Source organism: Manacus vitellinus, unplaced genomic scaffold, assembly GCF_001715985.3.
Source record: "Manacus vitellinus isolate BGI_N305 unplaced genomic scaffold, ASM171598v3 scaffold_27_pilon, whole genome shotgun sequence".
Classification (NCBI taxonomy): Eukaryota; Metazoa; Chordata; class Aves; order Passeriformes; family Pipridae; genus Manacus; species Manacus vitellinus.
This window is the reverse complement of record NW_021940039.1, coordinates 9,609,666-9,632,592: the sequence shown is the minus strand read 5'-3', so window position 1 is coordinate 9,632,592 and position 22,927 is coordinate 9,609,666. Positions and strand designations below refer to the sequence as shown.

The 22,927-nt window shown below is 49.1% G+C and overlaps 1 protein-coding gene across 2 annotated transcripts in view; it reads left to right on the top strand.

The window, feature by feature from the left end:
• The first annotated feature begins 390 nt into the window (after positions 1-390).
• LOC103759660 (histone-lysine N-methyltransferase EHMT1) overlaps positions 391-22,927 on the top strand; it is a 110,627-nt gene continuing 88,090 nt past the window's right edge. The window contains exon 1 of one of the 2 annotated variants that reach the window (XM_029960499.1): positions 391-518. The gene's annotated coding sequence lies outside the window, so the exon portion shown is untranslated. Of the gene's footprint in view, positions 519-17,320; positions 17,404-22,927 lie in introns of those variants that run through there. The other variant, XM_029960498.1, reaches the window with a different exon arrangement.

Genomic DNA, 22,927 nt, shown 5'->3' with positions numbered 1-22,927 from the left:
ACCATAATACAGGTGTGCACACATAGACCATAGTACAGGTGTGCACTCGTGTACAAAGGCTGGATGCCCTGTGACCGTGGCCAGGTGCAGTGACAAGGTGTGTCACCTCCACCTGCTCGGGGGTGACAGGCTGGCTGCTGCCTTTCCCAGCTCTCTCTCTGCAGTGCCGTGTTCAGAGGGTTGTGCTGTGGCAGGGAATGTCTGCTCTGGTGGGGTGAAGTTTGTGCCACCAGCAGTTCTCTGCAAATGCTGCAAGGCAGCTTGAATTTATTTCTCAGGCAGCATTCCCCTCATCCTTGGTGAGAGGTTCATTCAAGGCTTCCCTTGTGCTTTCTGTTCTGTCAGAATTGGCCTGATCCTGCTGCCTTTCCTTTGTGCCTTTGAAGGGGATCAGGTGTTGATTTTGTGATAGAGGAATCAGCCCTCGGGTGCTTCTGTGACTCCACGGTCCAGGTTTGCTTTCATGGCTGGAGCTGGGGCAGGAGCTGGCTCATAACTCATCAACTCCTCATGCACAGGTCAGTCTTATCACTCCTGACACACCTTTTATTTTGGGAAGCATCTCCCAGGAGTCCTGTCTGGCTCTGCCCTGTGTGCAGAGCATTAAGAACCACTGCTCTTAGAATCAGACATAATATCCACAGATGTTGCTGTGGATTATGGGGAGGGAACAGTGACTCATTTGGAGTTTAATTCCTCCCCTCCCCCATGAACTCATATATCTGAGGCCAGATCTGCCTTTGCTTCTACCCCTGTGAGGCCAGAGGGGAGGAAGTTGGTATCAAACAGCCTGGAATGTGAGGACTGGAGGAGAAGCTCTTTACTTCCCCTGTGCTGGTGTGGGAGAGCAAGGACCAACATCCCACATCCGTCGTGTCCTGCCATGTGCAAGAGGGAATTACTTCACTTGGCCAGGGGAGGTGCAGAGGTGTGTTTTTGGGAGAAGATAATTGCTCCCAGCAAAGAGCTGGGAGGGAGTGGGCAGGCTGGGAAAGTGCTGCCTGCGTGTCTGCAGGGAGTGCCCACCCCACCTGCAGACAACCCTGTTGGCAGCCACTGAACTCCAGACAAAAACTCCCAGTCTAGAACAGCTTCTTGCCAGATCTTGGTGTTGATGGGTGAGGGAGAATCTCTCTGAGCACCAAGTTCTTCCTAAGTCCTGAACTGTGAAGTTCAGTGGTTGTTCTCTTCTGGTTACCTGCCCCAGGTGATCTCTGTGTTTGGGGAAGGGTTGTGCTGCAGTCCTGAGGTGCAGTAACCATGATGCTGCCAAAAAGTCTGGTTTTGCTGTCGGTTTTCTTTAGCAGGGGTCTTATATCCAGTCCAGTTTGGGACTTTTGCCTCTTTTAGGCCTGCTGTGCTAAAGTTTAAACTTTAAGGAATTGAGTTTTAAGGAGCTGAGCCTCACTCAGCCAGTTTTATGATCATGCATGTTCAATGGATTTGATGCTGCTCCTCCAGTTTGCATCAATTTGGTGAAGAAAATCAGCTGCCCTTGTGTTTGTGTGCTTCCCAAAATGCTTGTTTGGTGTGAGTTTGAAAAAGGAGGGTTCAAGCCACGCTGTTTTTCCTGGGGCTCGAGGTAACCCCAGGGAGGCTGGTGCAGGAAGAGTTACCTGTGTGGCTTTGAATGAAGTGGTTCTCTTCAGAAGCCAGGCTGCATTTTTCATCGCTTCCCCCTCCTCTCTGTTCGGATCTGGAGCATCTTTTTTCCTGGAGGTGCAGCTTTGATCTTTGCAGCGACGAGCCGGCGTGTGAGCCACAGACAGGACACATTTCCCAACTGCTCAGCACCCTGGCTGAGGCTGGATCTGGGATGGACTGGGCTCCCAGCAGCCCCCCAGGCTGGGGTGAGGACTCTGGGGCTGAGCAGTTCTTTGCCCTGGCTTTGATCCCAGCTCTCATCCCTCCACCAGCCGGTGCCGGGGGCTCGGCCGGAGCTCTTTGCCTGCTCAGTGAACTCCCCACTCCATTGAGGGGCAACATTCAGCCACATCCAAGCATTTCCCTGTCCCTGCCTGGAGGGAGGTTGCTGTCACAGGCTGGTGAGTGCAGGAGGGATCACAGGAGAAGCCAGGAGCTGCTGGGCAGTGCCTTGGAGCAGCAGCACAGAGGGCACTGCTGCAGTTCCCACGTTGTGCTTGGCAGGTGTCTCACAGCCCAGCGCTGCTTTCAGCAGCCTGTCCCCCCTCAGTCACTCCTGTGGGTGAGGAGAGGGCTTTGCTTTCCTGTGGCTTTTTAATTCAGATCCTGTCTCGGTCTGTGTCCTGCAGAACAGCTCCTTCCCTCGGGATTGGGAGCACAGCGAGGTGTGTCCGTCTCACTGCACACACAGCACACCTGCCTTTCACTTGTGTTAAATTTCTCCCGGGGTAACAGATTAATACATTTTAACTCTGTACAAAGAAAGAAGGTTTCTTTCCCCTTTCTGATACTTAACATCTCATAAGGAGACTTTATATCTTTCCCCACGGGGGTTACTTTGTTAACATGGTTCTAATGTACACTGCCCTGGCCTGGATGAAGTTTTACCTTGTGTCAAATGGCTGCTAAATTTTACATTTTTCATGGATTCTCTCATGCTATGGGCTAGTAAAGGCCCTTCTGGAACTCATCCTGTTCTTCCATGTAGAGAAACTTTAAATAATAACAGAATGTTGTGAAGCTTTAAGGAAGCCTTAGAAGTGCCCTTCAGTTGTGTTAAGCTGATGTGACTGAGCCAATGTGACTAAAGAGAACATCTGAAGAACGTTTTGTCAGTCAAGGCAAAATCAAAGGCCTGCTTTATACTTAAGAAACCCCCCTTCCAATATAATTATGCTGGCTGAAGATGATGATTTTTCTTTTTTCTTTGCTGAAATAGTAATAAAAGCCCTTGCTGTGGATGTAGCTTTATTAGTTTAGAGGTGATTTTAGACCAAGGTAGCTTATTTTTTGCTTCCCAAAGCACAGCCTTGGTCCACGTTTGTGAAGTTTTGCCGACTTAGTTCTCTGCCCATGAATGCAAAGCAGTTGCTCTCCCCTCCACCAGCGCTGTGTCAGCACAAACCCTGGTAGAGATGCAATTACCAGCACAAACCCCCAACAACAAGAAGCAAAACAAACAGCTCTTCCGTGGAGGGAACCCACTGGAGCTGTGCTGGGAGGTGGAGCTGGATCCCTCACCTGGGAGCAGCTGGGCCAGGGGCTGGAGGCACGAGCATCCCTGAGAGACAGCGAGGTACCAGCACCCTGGGGTATCCCACTTCCAAATGTGCGGGATATTGGAATGATGAGGGACTGATCTGAAATGCCAGCCCATGGCCTTGCCCTTTATCATCTTGCCAGGCACTTCGTTATCTGTCTCTTCCCCTCTCTGCCCCAGAAGTGGGTGGCAGGAGGTTGTATTCCTCTTGCTTTTCCCTGGCAAAGTGCTGGTACCTGTGCTTTGTGTCCCGGAAAAGGAGGAGGTGAGAGGGGGTTATATTTTGTGCAGGACTGTGAGAGGTTCAAGGGCTCTGTTTGGGTGCTTCAAGACACGTTTTGCTGAAGATTTCCCTCTTCCTGACTGTCCTGGAAGCCAAAGGTCACCACTGAAAAGCTCACCCAGCTGTGTGTGGATCAGGTGGATCAGGGATGGGTCCTGTCCTCCCTTGGTATGTGGGCAGGAACATCTCTTTGGTGATGGCTGGTGACTGGTTGAAGTGGTAAAGTAAATCCAGCAGGGAATGGGAGCATTTGCTGTCTCAGTGTGGCTGCCAGGCTCTGGGAAGTGCAGAAACCCAGACTGAACTGTGTTGTGAAAGTGCTCGGTGTGGTATTGCTGCCTCTAAAAAAGAAAGGCTTTCCTGCTTTTCATTTAAACTTTCTAGCATAGGCAAAGTATCAAGGACATCCAGCATATCCTCTTTGGAAGCAGGAAGTGTTCTTCCAAGAGGATTCCCATTTCCTTCTTGCCCAGCCTGATCCCCACCATTGTCTGGCTGCCTCTGCTTCCGTCCCACTCCTTGTGCCTGAGTTTGCATTTAGGATAATTCAGCTCCACTGTTCAAACCTGACACACCCTGAGGGCACATCCTGAGCCAGGTGAGCCCACCTGGTGTGGGGCTGAGCCGTGTGTGTGCAGCAGGGGCTGGCTTTGGGGGGGAGGTGGGTTGTTAAATATTAAATGCATCCTTTGCAGCGTCTCCTTCTGGAGGGAGAGCTCTCGGGGGCCGTGTCAGTTCAGGACAGGGAGGCGGGTGAGTGGTAGAGCAGAAAATTCAGGTCCACTTGTGTTTGCCTACGGATCATCATCCTGCAGAGCCAGCACACGGACAGGCAGGAAACGTGCAGGTGGTGCAGCTGGGGAGGAAGTAAACACGGAGCAAGATAACCAGGCTGCCATGGATAAACCCAGAGTAGAGCCAGGTGAGTGACTGAGCCCATTTGTTACAGGGAAATGTAAAATTGTGCGAGTGGGGATGAAAATAATGATGGTGATTACGTGCCCCTGGGTCAGCTGGGCCAGTACCTGCCCCAGGAGGGCCTTGTGGGCTTGTACAGCCTTCACAGCCCCAGCAGAGAGCAGGGGGTGAGGGGAGTGGAGGTCAGTGGTGCTCAAAGGCGACACAACAGGCTCATTCCCTGTGGTGTGAGGCAAAGGGTGAGATCCAATCCAGGAGCCTTGGGATGCTGCAGCAAAACCTGCCTGCTCCTGCTGCTCTCCTGGCTAAAAAGGACAGGAATGTGGTGCTTATTGCTGCTGAGAAAGGAGGGCAGCCAGGATGAATCCGATGGCCTGAACCATCCCTGGAGCTGAAGGGAGAGTGGAATGAGGGCACGGGCACCTCCATGGAGAGGGAATTACAGCCCAGGTGTCCAAACTGCCACAGCCTGTGCTTGGGCCTTGGTTATGTTAGAACTCGTTCAGAGTACTCCTTCAGATTTTTAGTTCATTTTGGAGCTCAAGTGCAGATGTGCACAGAAGGATTTGAGCCTGTTGACTTGCAAAAGGGAGCCCTGGTGCCCCCGGGACTCTTGGCCATGATCTGCTGGTGTGTTTGAGTACAGCCCTGAGTGCAGTGAAATACATCTTTTCCCTCCTTCTTTTCATTTTTTAAGCAGGAGCTCCTGGCTTCTTGAGAGTCTGAACTGCCTTCTTCCTTTCCAGTCACACATTTCTAGCCCTTGCAGTTTCAGAGGAAGTTTTAATAGGTAATTTCTCCCACAGGCTCAAAGCCAGAAGGCAAATTACCCCAATGTTTTATCCAACTTCAGTGGGAATTGGGGATGTTTCATATTGCTGACCCAGAGCATTCAGAAGCTCTGCTTCACTCAAAAACCATAATATTGTTTCAAGAAGTGGGAAATTAAACATGCACATGGTGGAAGACTTAGAAAGGATTAATGGGTTTCAAAATTACATGCTTCATCCAGCTGTTGATTTGGGAATTGAAAGTATGCCTGTTGCAGGATTGGGAGGGAGTTATTGAAACGTTCCTTGGTGTCTAGTGAATGCAAATGTCCCAAATCTGTGATTCCAAAGCCAAGCCCAACCTCCAGACTGACTCCAGGTTTGATGCTGGATTAGCTCAGCCCAGGTGGGAGCAGCTGTATATTTTTTAGTGTTTTTTTCCCCCCCTGTAGTTTAATTTTGCCTCTCTTGATGATCTTGGTTCCTGGGTGTCACCCAAGGCATGTTTTTGGGCTGCTCTTGACTCGAGTTCATTCCCTGTGTGTGAGTTTTGCTTCAGGCACATGGAAGGGACTCATGGAAGGTGCTGGAGGCTCCAGTGGCTCCATTTGCCCTGTGAATCAAAGATTTGGGGTGGCAGGAGGGGCAGCACCTCCAGCCTGGAGGTCACTGGGACCTGCACTAAGTCTTTAAGTCACTTGAATTTTATGGGATCTGAAAAAACAACTTCTTTTTTTGGTGCATTTCTAACGTCCAGGAGGGTTGGCAGCAAATTTACACCCTGTCAAGTGTGGGTTTGTCATTGCAAGGAAGAGAATATTTGTATTTGGGAGGTGAAAGCATTAACAACGGGCTGTGAGCTGGTTTGTGTGATTCCATGCAGGACCCTGTTGGCCTGCCGGTTTGCACATGAACCTCCCGATTATGAGGGTGTAAAGCAGGAGTCTAAATATTTTATTAATTGAAGAGCATTATTAATATTTGATAGATTAAATCAACAGCCAGGAGGCTCTGCAGAAAGTGCCACTGCTGAACTGGTAACCTGCACGTTGGGTGCTTTTAATTGCAAAGTTGTTTGTAATAGCTTTCATCAGCTCTGTGTTTTAAATGTTAAGGATCCTTGAATCCCACGCATTAGAAATCCTTTTGTCCCTTGGATTAGGAAGGGTGCTTTTTACTCTTACTAGGATGGTTTCAAATTGGTGCTTTAACGCCTTCTCACTGCACAAAGGTGATTGTTTATGAGGTGTCCTGTAGGGCCTGGAGGCGAAGTCTGGAATGTTTGATGTTTTTTGCCGCACTTTGAGGAGAAACAATGACTGTTCCTTTAAAGATGGGATGAGATGGAATATTTACTCTTGCTGTAGTGGCAGGTCCTGTAGCTTTTGTGTGTGTGGAGAGGTGAGGTGAAGAGCCTTGCTGTCTTTTAATCAGCATCAACCCTGCACCGGGGAGATGCCGCCAGTGAGCAAACAAACTGCTCTGAGCACGTTTGCTGAAGGTTCCTCTGCCTCGAGTTTGGGAAAATACAGGGTGAGAAGTGACTGCAGCCTCGTGTGTGCAGCGTTGGGAAAGGCCAGCGAGGGGGGATCATATTCTGTCTTTTATTTCCAGGCTGTTTTCCAGCCTCTGCAAGCTGTATTTCTCATGTTTTTTTTTTAAGATTCAGACCAGGTTTCTGTCACAGCGTACTCCGTGCCTAACCCTCACTTTTTCTGGGTTTTCTTTGTGAGTTTTATAGTCTCCTTCCCAACAGAACATCCCCTTCATGCTGCTGATCTGTTTATGTTCTTGTGTTTTGGGGAGTTTAGCACCTTTTCTCACGCAGCTCGAGCTTGATAACAGCGCACTGGTCTTAATCATTTATGGCTTTTATTAAAACCTCATTGCTTTGATGTCTCCTCAAACCTCCAGACTGCCCTCACGGCAGCTGCTTTACAGGCATCATTTACCTCCTGCCCCTGTGTGACAGCAGGCCCAAATTTTACCTCCTGCTGCAGGGGCTGGTGCTTTTTGCAGCGAGAGGGTGCACGTTGTGTAGATGCTGAATGGCCTGGAGTTGTGGCTCGAGGCTGTACCAGCAGTGACACAGGACATGCAGGTCCTCCCCATCCCACAGGACACACAGATCTTCCCCATCCCAAAGGACACACAGATCCTCTCCATCCCACAGGACACACAGATCCTCCCCATCCCAAAGGACACAGAGGTTCTCCCTATCCCAAAGGACACACAGATTCTCCCCATCCCACAGGACACTCAGATCCTCCCCATCCCACAGGACACACAGATCCTCCCCATCCCACAGGACACAGAGGTTCTCCCCATCCCAAAGGACACTCAGATCCTCCCCATCCCCGTCCCCACCCAACGTGTGGGTTGAGTGTGGGTTGAAATACCGACCCAGTGTGATCCCGGCTGTGGAGGAGGGCGGGGGATGATGAGCAATGAGCATGATTTGCCAGGTTTGAGGCCTGACTAGTGCTGGGAAGTTTTACCAGCCAACTTGCCTTTCTCCACCGGGCCTTTGTTTCCAGCCATGCTCCCGATGAAAGGGAGGAACAGGAACGGCAGCTCCTCCATTGGCTGCGGGAAACCACCTCCCACAGCCCTGTGGATGAGCTCCAGTTTTCGGGCTGCCTTGGAGCTGGGAGCCCTGGGCTGGCACTCCTGGGGTGCCAAAACCTCCTGCAACGGGGAGGCAGCAGGAGAAACCCTGGGAAGGAGGATTTCCATTGTCTGCTTGAACCTCTGCTCAGCAAACCCTGAGGAAAGGGATTGGGTATTCCCAGGGATCTCCCAGGAGCAGGGAGTTTTGATACTGTCCCCCTCATTGTGTTTGTGACCTCGAAGCTGCTGTGGCTCAAGTAGAATTTGCAGACGTGGCCAAAGAGCTGATGGAGGAGGCCCCGTGTCTGTCTGTATTTATGCACTGGATGCCCAGGGATACTCGAAATTCTTCTTTAAATAAATGACCAAAAGTCCACAAGTGGAAGTTGGTGTGGAGCTGCCAAGAGTAACTCCTGATTGCAACAGTGTCTGCTTTAAAAGAGAGATGTAAATGGTTGCTGCGTGTGTCCCTGATGAGTCAGAGCCCTCCCTGCCCGGGATGGTGATGCTGATGCAGTTGCTGATCTCTGCCAAAGCAAGCAGTCCACACAAGGAGATCAGACAACAGGCCTTTTCTCCCCCGCTGGGTGCTCATTAACATTTCTCTTGCTGATGTGTATTATTAATTAAACTAATTTTTATTGCCCTGTGAGTGTGGATGGTGCTTTGCAAGCACAGAACATAACCTGCTTGTGTCCCGGGGTTTCTGGAGTGTGTGTTGAGCCACGTGCAAAATGAGTCTTGGAAAAAGTGACCAGGAGTGTTGAAGAAAGGTAAATCTCTGGGTTTTCTTTTCTTTTTTCCCTCTTGCTGAGCAGCTGCCTGGTTTTACATCTGGTGTGAGCAGAGGGCTGAGGAAATGCCCTCTGTGCAGAATTAGTGCAGACAGATAATGAGACTTAAGTGCAAGGAGAGTTTGCAGCGTTGACCCTCCATAAGACAGAAGATTACACAGAGTGGAGTATTATATTAAAAAGAGTTTTGGGACCTGATCAACCCCACAGAAATCAAGGAGCTGCAGTGAGAGCAGGCTCCCTGCAGTGTACCCAGGCCGTTGGGCAGTCAGCAGCTTAAACAAAAGAACTTAAAGCAGTGTCCAGGCAAGGCTGGTTGATGTTTTGCTGCCTGTGATGCTTTTACCCTCTGTAAAAGAGAGGTAATATTTTTACAAAGTTCTAAGGCCTGACTTGATATTAGAAACCTTTAACTGGAAGTGTTGAAGAAGTGCCAAATGTCAGTTTTTAAGTGTACAGATTATCCTCCCTGAGGAAGAGATGGTGAGTTACATAATGTTCCCTGTTTTATGTGCTCTGGTTTCTGCCTTCATTCTTTGAGACCATGGCTAGGCCTGATGAAGAGAATAGAAAACTTCTTCTAGCAGCACTTTGTGACATATGAACTATTTGTGATCAAAGCCAGTGTGACTCTGAATGTCCAGAACCTCTCCTTTGGGCCTGTGATAGCAGCACCAGACTTCACCTTGAAAATGGGATCTGTGATCTTTCATACATTCTTATTCCTCTCTTAAATTAGGCTAATGCATCCTGTTCCAGCCGAGGCAATTACTAACAAACCTGTGCAATTATGGCATCCACTGTACAGACATCCTGTGCTCCTTGCTAGGAAAAACCCACTTTTAATAAACAAATCCACTTTGACAACCTGTCAAGGACTTTTCTAAAGCAAGACTGAAAGTGTCACCTAAGTGTCCTTTCTTTTTTGTTTTGTTTTGTTTTCTTCAACGTGGCTTTGCAAGAGCACAGCAGTTGCAGCTGGAGGTTCAGGCCTGGCTTCACAGGGCAGGGGAGTGGAGGAAAGCAGGGAGAGGATTAAAAGGGCTGCATCACCCCACCAGCATCCCCTGCCATGGGCTGTGTCCCAGTGCAGGATCCTCCTGGCCACAGCCTGGCTGTGGCTGCATCTGACCTTGCAGAAACCCTGGGAAAAACTCTGCTCTTTTGTTTGATTCAGCTGTTTTATTATTTTAATATTTTTTTTTTGAATGAGAAAAAGATCTTAATGTTTAGGCATGAATTCTCAATGCTTTCTTTTATTCCATGTGTGACAAACCCATGTGGTTGCAGCCTCTTGCTCAGCCTGGGTGGGATCCACTCCAATGTGGGCTGCAATCAGAAACTCAAGGCAGATCTTAAATCCAACTTAACCCTCCCTCTCCAGCAGATCCACTTGTTTGGCTCTGGGGACAAGAGTGTGAAGGAGTGTGTTATATTGAAGGAGTGAAGAAGTTAAATTGCATGAAAGAAAAATCAAGCAGGGTTGCTTTTTCACTGCATTATCAGAGCTGTGTGAGGGTTTGGCCAATGTAGGCCAAGAGTTGTGTTAGCTGGAAATATCCCTGTGTGTCGTCACCCAGGGAGGAAAGGCAGGAGGAAAGAAAGGGTTTCCTGCCTCTGTCAGACCTGTTCCTTGGATTTTCAGCTAGTGTGTCTCAACAGATTGTGTTTCCATTGTTGTCTGGGGACTGATACACACAGGCCACCTCTGCAAGTGAATTCCCAAGGATATGAGTAATCACAGAATCCCAGAACTGCTCAGGTTGGAAGGGACCACAGTGGATCATCTGGTCCATTTCTTTCTCCAGGAATCCTTGAATCAGAATTTTTGTTGATCTCCACGTGAATTCAGGGGCTGCTTTCCCAAGTGTAGTCGCAGAGCTAATCTCCCCACAGGCACTGCCCCTGTCTGGGGGCTGGGTCTGCTGCCCTGAGCTCCCCAGCTGTGCTGTGGCTCTGAGCACATCTGTCTCTCCCCACAGGAGGAGGCTGTATCACATCCCTGCCTCCTGGGCTGGGCAGCAGCTGGGAGGAGCAGTTAACACCTCTATCTTTCCTGCTAGATCCTCTGAGTTGCTGATGTGACAGATGGCAGCTTCTCCCAAAAATCAGATTAAAAATGAGATCTTCTGAGCTCTCCTGCCCTGGCAGCCCCCCAGGAGTGTGCTGAGGGATCTGCCTGTGGCTTGGGGTTATTTGTAGGAACACAACTGGATGGGGGAATGAGCAGACCCAGATGGGGTGGAACAGAAGCACGGCTGTGGTGCTGAGTGCTCTGCTCTGGAATTACCTAACACAGCCAGACAGGTGGGTTTTGCTCTTGCAAACATTAACACATCCCAGTAATAATTACTGATATTCCAGAGCATTCAGCATTCCAGGGAGAGCTGTTTGCCAGTGACACAGTGGCTCAGATGTTGGGAACAGGGCTGCACATCCCAGCCTGGGTGTGTGGGTGGGTGTGAGCCATGCCTCCATCTAGGAATGTGCCTTGTGGGTGTCTGGTATGGGCTGAGTGTGGGTGCAGTTCTGCTGGCAAAATAAGCCCTCCTGAGTGAAAAGAGTTGCTTCCATGGCATAAAGACCCCTTTGGATGGGCTGCTGCAGATCTGGGCTCTTCCCAGCCCTCCTCAGCAGAGCAGGGAAGCCAGGGAGCAGGAGATGGGGCATGTTTTACCATCAGCTTTTCATCCATGAGCCCTTGGGGCTGTAGAAATAACCATTGTGGCAGTTGCTTTGCATGTTGAAAGCAATGGCTGTTAATTAAGATTGTGTTTGTGTAATGATGATTTCCAGACTGAACCTCTCTGTGTGAGGACACTGGGCACAGCCGTGTTGGTACCAGCACATTCAGGCTGCTGCTCATCACACAAGTGTGGTGGCCAAAGTCCCTTTGGTTGGAGAGCATTTCTGTTGGCCTAACTTTGAATAGTCTCAGCAAAACTATCATGTATAAAGGTGTCTTTATCAAGGATGGCTATAAAGATGCAAAAATTGTGGATGGACCAGTCTTCATGCCCTTGGGTTAGTTTACTTTTTCACATTATACAGTTTCAGTGTTTGTCATTCCATGTGATTTTAGTTTTTAGATTTCTCTATGTTTTTTGATTTGATAGATCAAATGGGGAACAAGCTATTTTGGAATGGAATAGCTGGACTGTAGATGCCAGCTGAGGTGAGCCTGGACCATTTCCCACTGGGAACGGGACATTGTTGGGCAAAGCAGAGGAAGGCTCAGGGCATGGTGGGGGTAATGATTGTCCCAGAGCTGTGAGCAGCCACAGAGGAGACATCTGAGCATTGATACTGGGCTGGTTTGGAAGGTCACAGTCACAGTCACGTGCTGTCAGGATCGAGTTGCAGCAAAAGCCTTCAGTTTTCCTGAGGTCTGGAGTCTCCCCGTGCATTCCGGCAGGGCTGAGCACGCAGGGCTTGGCCATCTGTTCCCAGAGCCTCTCGGTGCTGGAATCCTCAGCAGCTCATGTGACTTCTCCACCTTTGAATTTTAATCCAGAGGGTGGATAAATACTGCTCATCCCCTTCACTGCTTGGTCTGTAACCTGTGCAGGTGGTTCCAAGGAGGTGAGGCCAGCTTTGAGACAGGCTTTGAGCCTTACCTTACCTCTCCTTGTTAGCCAGCTGCTCATTGTCATAAGCCACCCTGAGAATTTTTGTCTTCATCAGCTTCACTAAATCATTTGCTTAAGCTTTGAAAAAAACCAAACAAACTATTTTTTTTTGCTTTCATACTTCAAATCAGACACCCCCAGGTCTTCCCCTCCAATACTGCTGCTTAATTTGTCTGAGTGGTTTGTAATCCTGTGCCAGGAAGGTGTAAATGTCTGTGTAGCAAATGTGACTCCTGCAAGGGGCTCACTTTTCTCTCAGAGCCTTCTGGGAGTTGTTGGCAGAGTTAACCCAAGGTTAAAGCCACTGGTGGAGGTGACAGAAAGACCAGGTGCAGTGGGACAGTTTTTGTTACATGAAAAAGGATCCCTTAAACAATGTTCCTTTATCTTGAGAGACAAATCAGAGTTATCAGATCCTTGTGACCAGTGCAGGGCAAAACAAACCCATGTGTGTGTGGGTATGAGATCTTCTGAGCTCTTCCAAATCTCTCCAGGATGGGGAATGTGCTGCAGCAACCACAGACCTCCATGGGTTGGGTTTGGCATTGGGTTATGCTCACTGATGTTTGCTGTCTGCCCCCTCCCCAGCTCCAGTGGGTGACAGTTCCACTGAGGGCACTGCCCACACATCTTTGGTGCTGTGTCTCCATGGTGAAGGTGCCAGAAGGGACAAAGGCAAGTCCCTGAATCAGTCTGCTTTGAGGATTATTTTCTAAGTCCATGTTCCTTGCAACCACAAGAGCCACTTTGATAACCCTGCAAGGTACAGTGGGATCCCAATGAGAGACTGATTGTGTCTACCCAGCCCAGTGAAAGTTCTGGAATTTTACCTAAATTGGATTTGTCCAGTGAGAGGAACTCTGACCACGTCTCCTGCTGCAAAGGCAGCCTGCTGGACATGCAAGCAGGGATTTGCTGTGCCCTTACAGAAAGGTCTGTCCCTAATTCCTGCCTCCCTGCACTCAATGTCAGCTGTGTGCTGGGCATGAAATAATGGATCATGGAGAAGAGCAGTGCTCTGCTCAGTCATGGGGCTCCTGATAAGAAGCAGACCTGGAGCTGCTGTAATTTCTTACTGAGATGATCCACTTGCTGAATTATCATTCTGCCCACCAGAAGGATTGGAGATGGCAGCTTCCCTGCTCTCAGGGAGGTCTCTTGGTCCTATTTTGCATTCTTGCTGTCTCCTTGATCACATCCTCGGTGGGGCCTTGGAGTCCTTTTGTTCTCTGCTCTAGTTTCCAGCATTTTTGTTGCTCTAGCAACACTTTCAGCCCCAGAGCAGCGGGATCCTGGTGCTAACACAATGCTGCATTTGAAAGAAGGAAGCAGAGCACGACAGGTGATCTCCAGCTTTTGTATGAAATGGCTGTGCCTCGAGATGGGAGGATGAATGGCAGGTTGTGATATCTTGTTGTCTTGCAGCTGGCATTGTTTTTATCCTAAAAGGTGAGAAACAGTCGTGTGTTGCTGCCACGTTTGTGGTTTGTAGGGTTGCTGGGTTGTTTTCCCTTCGTGGAGTGTGACAGCACAGGTTGCAGTGGGGCTGTGCATCCAGGGAAAGCAAGGCCATGGCAGGCAGCATGGGAGGAAATAAATAATATTTTCTGTGCTCAGCAACTCCAGCAGCTTTGCAGGCTCCTCCTTAGAGCAGTGCCACCACTACACTGCCCTTACACGTGCACTGACCTGCTCTCCATCTGCTCCTTGGAAGGGGAAGGAGAAGGGTCCGTATTTTATAGCAGAAAATTGCAGGTATTCTCTGAGAAAAACTCTGGTAGGCTGCAAAACTGAGGAGCCCAGTGCTGCTCTGCAGTGTGGTTTGTGGGATCCTGTCAGCTGCTCTGGCATTTTGTGGCTTTTCTATAAATGGTGAGAGAGATACAGGAAGATGCATTTACACTTCAGTTCTTTCTCCTGAGTGCTCTTCCATGCTTTGCCATGGTGGTGCAGATCAGACTGACAGTGTGAAAGCCACCTGTATGGGCTCTGTGGGTAAGAAGAGAAGAAATCCTGTTCAGATTTTGGGCACAACTTCCCACAGTTTCCTGCTGTCCCAGCCACTGCTGAACAAAGACCTGAATGCACCATGTATAGCTGGAGGTGAAAACCTCAGGAGGCTCCTCCTCAAGAAGTCTGACCCAGCTGGCAAGTAAAATTAAAGTAATCCATTATCTGCTGCATTTCACCCAACCTTCCCTTCCAACCTCCCAAGACCTCTGAAAGGTGTTGAAGGCTGAGGACACTTAGAATGTGTTCTGAGTTTTGTGGCAAATGGAGCATGAAGAGGGAGTACCAGCTGTGGGATTGATCCTGCTTCCAGTGGGTTGCCCTTTGTTATTTAGATATTAGGCTCCAAATCTTATTTTTTCAAGTCATTGTGGTTGGAGATGCTCAGTCTAAGCAGAGTTATTTAGGCACTGCTGTTCTTTTGGGCTATTTTCATGACTTGTGCAAGAACCTATGGATAAACAGTGAAGGTCCCAGAGCTTCCAGTGTCTGCAGTGCTAGATAGAGAGAGAGAGAGAGAGAGAGAAGGTTGCCATTGCACTGGGCTTGCATTCCAGTGATCTCCTGCAAATTATGTAGGCCAGTTTTAGCTCTTTTCATATAAATGAGTCTGTAAAGGGAGTCTGCACTGGGAGCATAAAATGCCTCCATGAGTTTTGGCAAGGCTGATTTTCTCCTCTGTTGCACTGTTGGCACCACAGGGTTTAAGGCATCCCCTCTGGGTCCCACTGAAATGCACAGGAGGAGTTTCTGTATCATGTTTAGGCCATGAAAAAGCAAAGAAATGCAATTGCTAAGATGGAATGATTAACTGTACACCCAAGGTACAGAGGGCACAGCAGGGGCATTAGAAAGGTGCCATGGATTCATTGTTATGGTGGTGTTAAACCCACTTTTGTTGGTGGTTGTTTGAGGCTCCTGGTGAGCAGTGAGGTGGGTCCAGGGAGCCAGCTGGGAATGGTGAGTGTTTTGGGAAGTCTGCCCTGCTCTGCTTCTTCCCTACAAGTCATTCTTCGAGGGAGAAGGGTTTTCCTTCCTCCTCTCTCTCTCACCATCTCCATCCAGCTGCAACTCAACGCTGCTCCTGTCAGGTGAGGAGCTCGGGGGTGGGTTTCAGCACATCACAGAATATCTGCTGCCCTGTAAATTAGTGACAGCCACCACACTGTTCTGCAGGAATCCCTCTGACCTGGCTGCTCTTCCAGCCAGTTTGAAGGCTGGGTGGGTTTCTTAAATGATGATATTTTAAAATTTGAGAACAGCTTTGATTTATTGACCTGGTGCCTCTCTGAGTCGAGCTGTCTGGGCTGGCATCTGCAGATAAGAGGCTGTCGAGTAATTGCTTATTATTGACTGATTGCCAGCTCGGGCTGTTTGCTTGCAGGAGAATCAATAGCAGTCAATCTTCAAAGTCTAAACTCTCAGGGAGTATGAGTGGTTTCCAGATGGGGAATGACAGGTCAGGGTAACTCTGTATCTGATATCCCACCTTCCCGCGTGGGCTCAGTGCTGCGATGGAGGAGGAAGTGCAGGACACGATCTTCCTGCATTGAGGCTCTTTCACATCTGCCTGCTTGGAAGGCTGGGGTTTTTCTTTGGAAGGATTTTCAGGGTCAGATGCCACGCTAGAGAAGCTGGAGCAGCCTGAGCAGCACCTGAGATCCATGGGAGGGAGGGCAGGATGAGTGCAGTCATCAGTCATCAGGTCCCCGAAGGATGGAGCAGGGAGGGGTGGCTGAGCAGCCCCTGCTCTGACACATCCAAACCAACCAGTTTGGATGCTTTCTAAATAAAACAAAGCATCTATTTTAATGCATGGTAACAGGGTTTTCCTTTCTGTGGGTGCTTCTGTTTAGGTGACAACAGAGCAAAATATCCAGTGTCACCATAGGTTTAATCGTTCCTTACGGAGACTGTCGCCATGGTGAGCGTTCATTGTCAAACGCAGCCATAGCCCTTCTTTAACACTATCCTGACATCCTGCCTGTTGGTGGATTCATGTGTAGGGCTTAAAACATAAAAGGGCCCTCATGGCATCCAAGACACTCAAGACTTTTCAAAAAATAAACAAATGTTTGGGTGGTTGTGGTGGCTGGGGTGAAGCTGGATCTGGGAAGCAATCTCACACCTTGGGCTGCAGCCCCCTCCGGATTCTCCCCAGGATCAGGGGTTGCAGTCTGGTCTCTACATGTCCTAGACTCAAGCTGGGTTTAAAACTTGAAATAAGAGCCTTTGGGGGGAGGGGGAGGCTTGGATCTCTTTCAGCTCCAAAGAGCAATTAAGCAACAGGACATAAAATAGATAAATGGGAAGGGGAAGGGCAGAACCCTGGAATATGAGAAGATGAAAATGGAAGAAACTGTTTCTACAGTGTGTTTGTCCTTGATTCTGGAGCTTTATTTTTGTCAGGAAAGCTGAGGTGCATCGTTTGGATGAGGGAGAAATACCTCAAATAGAGCAGTTTAATCTACAGTGGTCTAGAGAATGGACAAGATTACTTGAACAGCCTTGTTTAGATACTGGATTTGTTGTCTACCAGCAAATCCTCATTTGCATGGGTCCTTAATCTGTGGAGTTAAATGTGTCTCAGGATCTGTTATCAACTGTGATGCTGAGTTGAGAACTAGATTTTTAAAGCTGTTCCTTTTTATTCAAATGTTCCCCCTTCCCCTCCCCCTCTCCCCACACCCCAAATTATCCTCCTGATTTTCTCTTGAAAAGCAAAGACGAGCCAACAAGTGATGCAGAAGGAAAATCTGCCCGTGAGAAGAAGCTATTTTTGACTTCAGACTCGGTGGGTGAACTGTCCACCAGCTCGTAGAGAAAAGCCAAGGTCAGACATTTCAAACGTGTGTGTCGCAGGGAAACCACCACCCCCCCTCCTTCCTGAAAAGGGCACATGAACGTGGAATCCGCTGGAGGTGGAGGGTTGGGCAGAGACCCTTTGTGGAACGCTGGGCAGGGGCTTTGCCCTTGGTTTGGGGGGCTCTTAGCTTTGCCCGTAGCCCTGAAATGGCATTTCCTCATGTCTGCAGCAGCCCTCACTCATGAAATGGATGCAACTGCTGAAAAAGCTCCCTCATGAGCATGCTCACTGGAAGATTAATCCTTTAGAGGGAGTTGGAGAGTTAAGCTACTGTAATTTCTCTGCAGTTGGCTGCAGTAAACAACTGCTCTAAAGACACGAGGAAAAAAATTGACGGAGGTACATGGCATTAATGTACATATCTTTTTGTGTTTCTACTTTCAGGTTGAGGGCTTTGAGAAAGGTTGTTTTTGGTTTTTTGTTGTTTTTTTTTTAAACTCGAAGAGCCGGGGAAGAGGGATCTGTGTAATGATTTTATGGGTGACCTTCATGTTGTGGTTTCTTTTTTTTCCTCCAGGCCAAAGTAATCCTATTTCCGTGCAAGGCCATGGTGAGGCTCGGGCTGGCTTTGAGGAGCTGGGGTAGAGCACCAGGGTGGTTTGGTGTTGAGTTAAATGATTGTAGGAGGTGAGGCCTTGCTGCTCGTTGAGCTGTGTTGGCAGAAGGCAGCTGGAAACCCCTCGTCCTGTTTAGCTGTGATCAGAACCCAGTGGGACTCGGTCTGTCATGCTTCTGTTGGAAGGGAAACGTGTGATGGGATTAGCTTTGCCTACAGAATAATAGTGTTTGTTTTTTTTAAAGTATCATTTTGCTCCCCCTCCTCCCCATGCCTGAGGAGCTGCAATCCTGTGTCAGGTGGGGGAAGAAAAACAAGCGTTGGGCTATTTTGGCTTTGCTTTGAAGGCTGATCACTTGTCCTGTGTTGAGGAGGGATGCCCTGCCAGCCAGGTAAGTGTTGCAGGCACAGGGATTGTGCCCAGGTGAAACCAAGCTCCTTCCTTCCCAACCCCTGCTCTGTGGGGGCATCCTGGAGGAAGGGAAACCTCTGATAGTTCCTGATGATTGAAGAGTGTTTTATCTACTTGCTCCACGAGGATTTGCCACCCTTGATGCTTTATATCAGCTCCCTCCAAACCCAGCACAAGCCATGGAGGGCCAGCCTGGGGGCTCCCAGCATGTCAAGCAGAAATGTCCGGGTGACTTGATTTTTATCAGGCTGCTTGAGCTGGGAGAGGCTCCCTGACCAGGGTTTGTGTCTCTCCCTGCTAAAAACACCTAGTTAATCCTTGGGGACGGTGAGGAAGTGGAGGTGGTCTGTCAGCTTAACTTGCCTGGCTTGGGGGGGAGCGGGGAAGGGCGTTGGGTTGTTCTGTACCTGAGTGGGATGAGTCGCTGTCCTTGGGGCTCAGGGTTGGGGATCAGCCCTCAGCAATCCCCCAGGACTCTGTGGGTGGAAGGAGGGCACACCCTTCCTCCTTCCAGGAGGGAATAATCAGGGATGCACCTCTGTGCCGCTGCAAATCCCTGCGTTGCCTGGCTCTGAGAGTAGTTCCTGGTGTGAAATTTGTGTCCAATGGCGTTTGTCGGGAAGTGGCTTCATGTTTCCTTGGAGTGCTGTGAAGAAGGGAGTAATAATTCAATAATTTAACAAATGTCAGTGGCTCCCACCAGGTTTGTCCTGAGGTACCTGTCAGCTTCCAGGTGGATGCTAATGCTGCTGGATGAGTTCAGGAGGGCAGTTCTATCACAGACTTGGCTGAACTCGAGATGCTGCAGATTTGAGGAAAATCTTGCCACCCCAATGTTGAGTTTTTTTTTGCTTAGTCCCTCCTTTTCCCCTCTTTTCCAGAAGCTCTGGCTGGCACAGACTGTCTGTTCCGTGGATGGATTTAGGGAACATTGGTGGCTGTGTGCGTAGGGGGAATAATTAGCTACCAAATGCAAATAGATTGTTTCTTGCTGTTTCGAAATCATCATAATTTCTATTGAGGATGGGTTAATTATATCTTTATTTTGATGGGTGTAAGGGAAATGATAGAGATATAGCAGTATAAATCTATATAGGGAGGGATGTTGTTGTCAGAATATTGTTTGGGAGATGATTGTGAGAACAAAGACTCGTGTCGTGGAGGACCATGGTTGTGCTGGGATTCAGTGGTGCTGCATCAGTTTCTCAGTGGTGGAGGAGTGTTTTCTCTTTCAGATTTTTATCTGATGCCAGTGACGTGTCTGTCACCATGGCAAGGGGTTTTCAATTCAGAAAAAAAAATTGATCAAATTCTGGTTAAAGCACGTTTGGTGGAAGGGCTGGGAAATAGTTTTTTTTTTGAGAAGCAAAGTTGAAAGCAAGAAAGTTAAAAAGAAACCTTAAAAATCTATGATCAGGGTATAAGAAAAATGCATCTTTAAGCTGATGTGTGTAGGTGGGGGCTGCTTTGCCAGGACAGGGCCCAGAGGTGCCGTGGTACTAGGACTGGGCCTCACTGAAATGATTGTCCCTGAGCCTCCCTCTGGGCCATCGCTGTCTTTTCCTTTTGCAGTGGTTGATTTTAGGGAGCCTGGATCCATCATCTCATTCCTTATTGCAACCTCTCTGTGAAAAGTACTCAAGTTCATCCCTGGAATGGTTTGGACCAGCTTTAAACTTTTCTGTCTCCAGTACCAGGGTGGGAATCTCCACGCCAGAGGACGGGGGAAAGGCTCAGCAAAGGGACAAAGGTGACTCTGTTTCCTTAATGCCATGGCTTTTGGCTCAAAGCCAGAGGGCAAAGCCCTCCTCCTCTTCTTGTTTCAGAGTAAAATAGGGAAAAGGAGCTATTTTCAGTGGCTGAGGAGAGCCCCCAGCATGGAGCACTGGGCTTCAGCCTTACCAAGCCTTTGGTGGCCTGGGGTCTTTGTGCCTGTGGATGGGAGCAGCTTTTGTGAGAGCCTCATCCCAGAGCTGCTTCCCTCCTGCACAGGGCTCTTCTCCTCCAAGGAGACATTTAGCTCCTCCCCAGCAAGCCCCAAGACTGAAAAGTCTGGAAGGAAAAAAATAGCTACAACCAAATTTAATTTCTGTTGGGTTTAGTTTGTGGGTGGGTTCTTGGGCTCTGCTGGAGGAGCTCTGCAGATCCCAGGGAGTGGGCGCCTCACTCCCCTTGGGAAGCCCCAGTGCTCTGGTGTGGCTGAGCTGAGTGAAGGTTCTCCACCCTGTGGAATTGTGTCCATGGAATTGGGAAGGATGGGCCATGTCTGCTCCTGCTGTGCTGGCTGTGGGAGCAGCAGCCCACAGGGAATGGGGGTGATGGGGAGGAGGGAACAGCCAGTGCTCAGTCTGGAGTCACCTGGGGAGAGCAGAGGTGTCACCCACCAAAAACCTGACCCTGGTGTTCAGTCCCATGTGCTGTGGGTGAGCATGGCTGGGGCTGTGTGGGCTGTGGGACATGCAGGGGATGCAGCTCAGGGGGTGCAGCACAGGGACTCCTGGATGCTGTCATTGAGATGGGTGACTCAGGCTTTTCAGGAGGATTCACTGTTGAATTTGCATGTTCCTGTCTTCAGATTTTTGTGCAAAATTCTGCCTCTGTGGCCAGTTTTGTCTCTCTCTCCACCAGCATAACATTGTCCAGTGGAGGAACTGAAACCTGAATTTGGGACTTGCTCACCTCTTTGCAGCCCAGGATTGTATTCAAAACAGAAAGAACAAAATGGAGCTGAATCTTACAGGTGTATCTAAAATACCCTCATGCAACCCTGGCAATCCCAGGGAGGAGAAAGGAAGTGCTGGGTGATTGTATCGAAGTCCCAGTGTTTAATAACCAAATGGAGAGCACTTCAAAGCCTGGTGCCTTTGCTTCTCTCCCTTCTAACTGCTTCAGCCAACCTGCACTCAATTGGCAATGCCCTTAAGACCAGACATTATGATATGAGCCTTGTAATTATTTGTGTGATGAACCCTCTCTCTGCAGAGATGCTGTGGGGAAGGGTTTGATGGAATGAGCAGCATTTCTCCACCTTCAGAGCAGTTTTATCTCCTGCCTTCCTGACCATTTTCAAATGCAACTCATGGCTGCATTTTGCCTTCCTTAACACCCTACCCCCCTAATCCCTGAGGATTAGTGAGGGAAGTTATGAGCACGGGGGAAGGAGCTGCATTTTTTGACCTGGCTGTGGAATCAGTGGAATAACTCCATTCACAGGGTGGAGGAGACTTCATGCACTGATCAGCACAGAGGGCCTGCTGTGGGTTCTGCATGTGAGAGAAGCAATGGGGTATGTTGTGCTTGGAAACATAAGGTCATGGGGAAAGGGAAGATGGGAGAAAAATCCTGTTTTAAAGACCTGCATCCACCTGCAGGGGAGAGGTGGAATTAAACAGACTGGGGAGAGAGCAGAAATGCAGGAGACAGGGCTATAAGGAGAGGATAGGGAGGGAGGGATGGGATGGATGGATGGATGGATGGGGCTCTGTTGAAGGAGGCTGGGTTTGAAGGTGCTGCTGTAGTGACTTGGTGGCTCCTAAAAAAGGTAAAAAAGGAAAATAAGAGAAGAGGAAACAAACTGCAGGTGATTCTTGAGGCACCATCTAGTCCATGACCTACTTGCTGCCGCAGTGCTGTGCAGCTGGAGCAGCAAACAGAGGAATGGCTGTTCCCTGTGGGAAGCACAGGGTGCTGGGACATGCAGGGGCTCTTTCCAGTGGTGCTTCCTCCAACCCCTGTGCTGTGGCTGTGCCTGGACACCTGGAGCTGGTGGAAGAAGCACAGGGAACAGTTTGAGCCATGGATTCCCCTCTGGTGCCACAGCCATGGAGGGGACAGTGCTGGATCCTGGAACCAGGCTGGGATTTATGAGCTGGCATAAACCTGTGGGCTCCTGGATGCAGGAGCTCCTTCCCCAAAGGGATGTGGGGCACTGGGCACCTGCCCTGTGTGGGGACGTGGCTCACCCAGACACCATCCAGAGAGGCAAAATTATTCATCCCCAATCTCCTCATAAACCACCACAAACTAAGAGTCTCCATTCTCCTGCTTCTGCTCCTTCAGGAGCCCCCACTGACCTGATCATTCTTAATCTTGTGTTATTTTCCAGATCATCAGTTTGATTTCTCAGTACTTTCACAGTCCTTACTGTTCCCAGGAATCTGTGCTTCCATCAATTATCTCTTGTTGAGCCTGTAGCAACCTTGAACCACAGTTTCCATCCTATTTTTATAGCTCTGCTTATTAGAGGAGTCCTCCAGAAATAACTGCACAGTTCTTACCAAGACACCCCAGATTTTTCTCAGTAAAGAATAACTTCATCTCTTGCTAATACGAACTCGAGGGCTCTCATCTTCCCTTTGTTCACTTCTCCCTCTGAGATTTGGGGGTGAAATGCTTTACCTTTAACTCCATTTATGTATGGAGGTGTACACGTGTGTCCCAGGGTGTCAGATCCTGCTTTAGCTGTGGTGCTGAACTGCCAAAGGCTGGTGTCCAACAGTGGCATTGATCAGACAGTTGCTCTCCTTTGCCTCCATCAGCATTGGCATATACCCTTCCTTTGCTCGATTTGAAACTGGTTCTGATGTCTTCTACACTGTTGAAATACAGATAATTTCATTAATCTCCACAGAATCAATGTGGATTTACTGGTGGCAGAGCCTTGGATGAGGAGGGGATCCTAAAAGGCTGTTGTTGTCAGTGCTCCAGGACATCTTTCCCATTGGCACCATGGCTGTGTTGAGCTGCTGCAACTTTTCCTTGGTCAAAATGAGATTGGGAAGTGGCCTTTGCATCTTTTTGGAGGGCTGTTTTAAGTTGCTATATTAAATTATTACATAAAGTGGCTCTCAGAGTGTCTGCACTGACAGCCCTCCTCCTGCTGATGCCATAGAGGC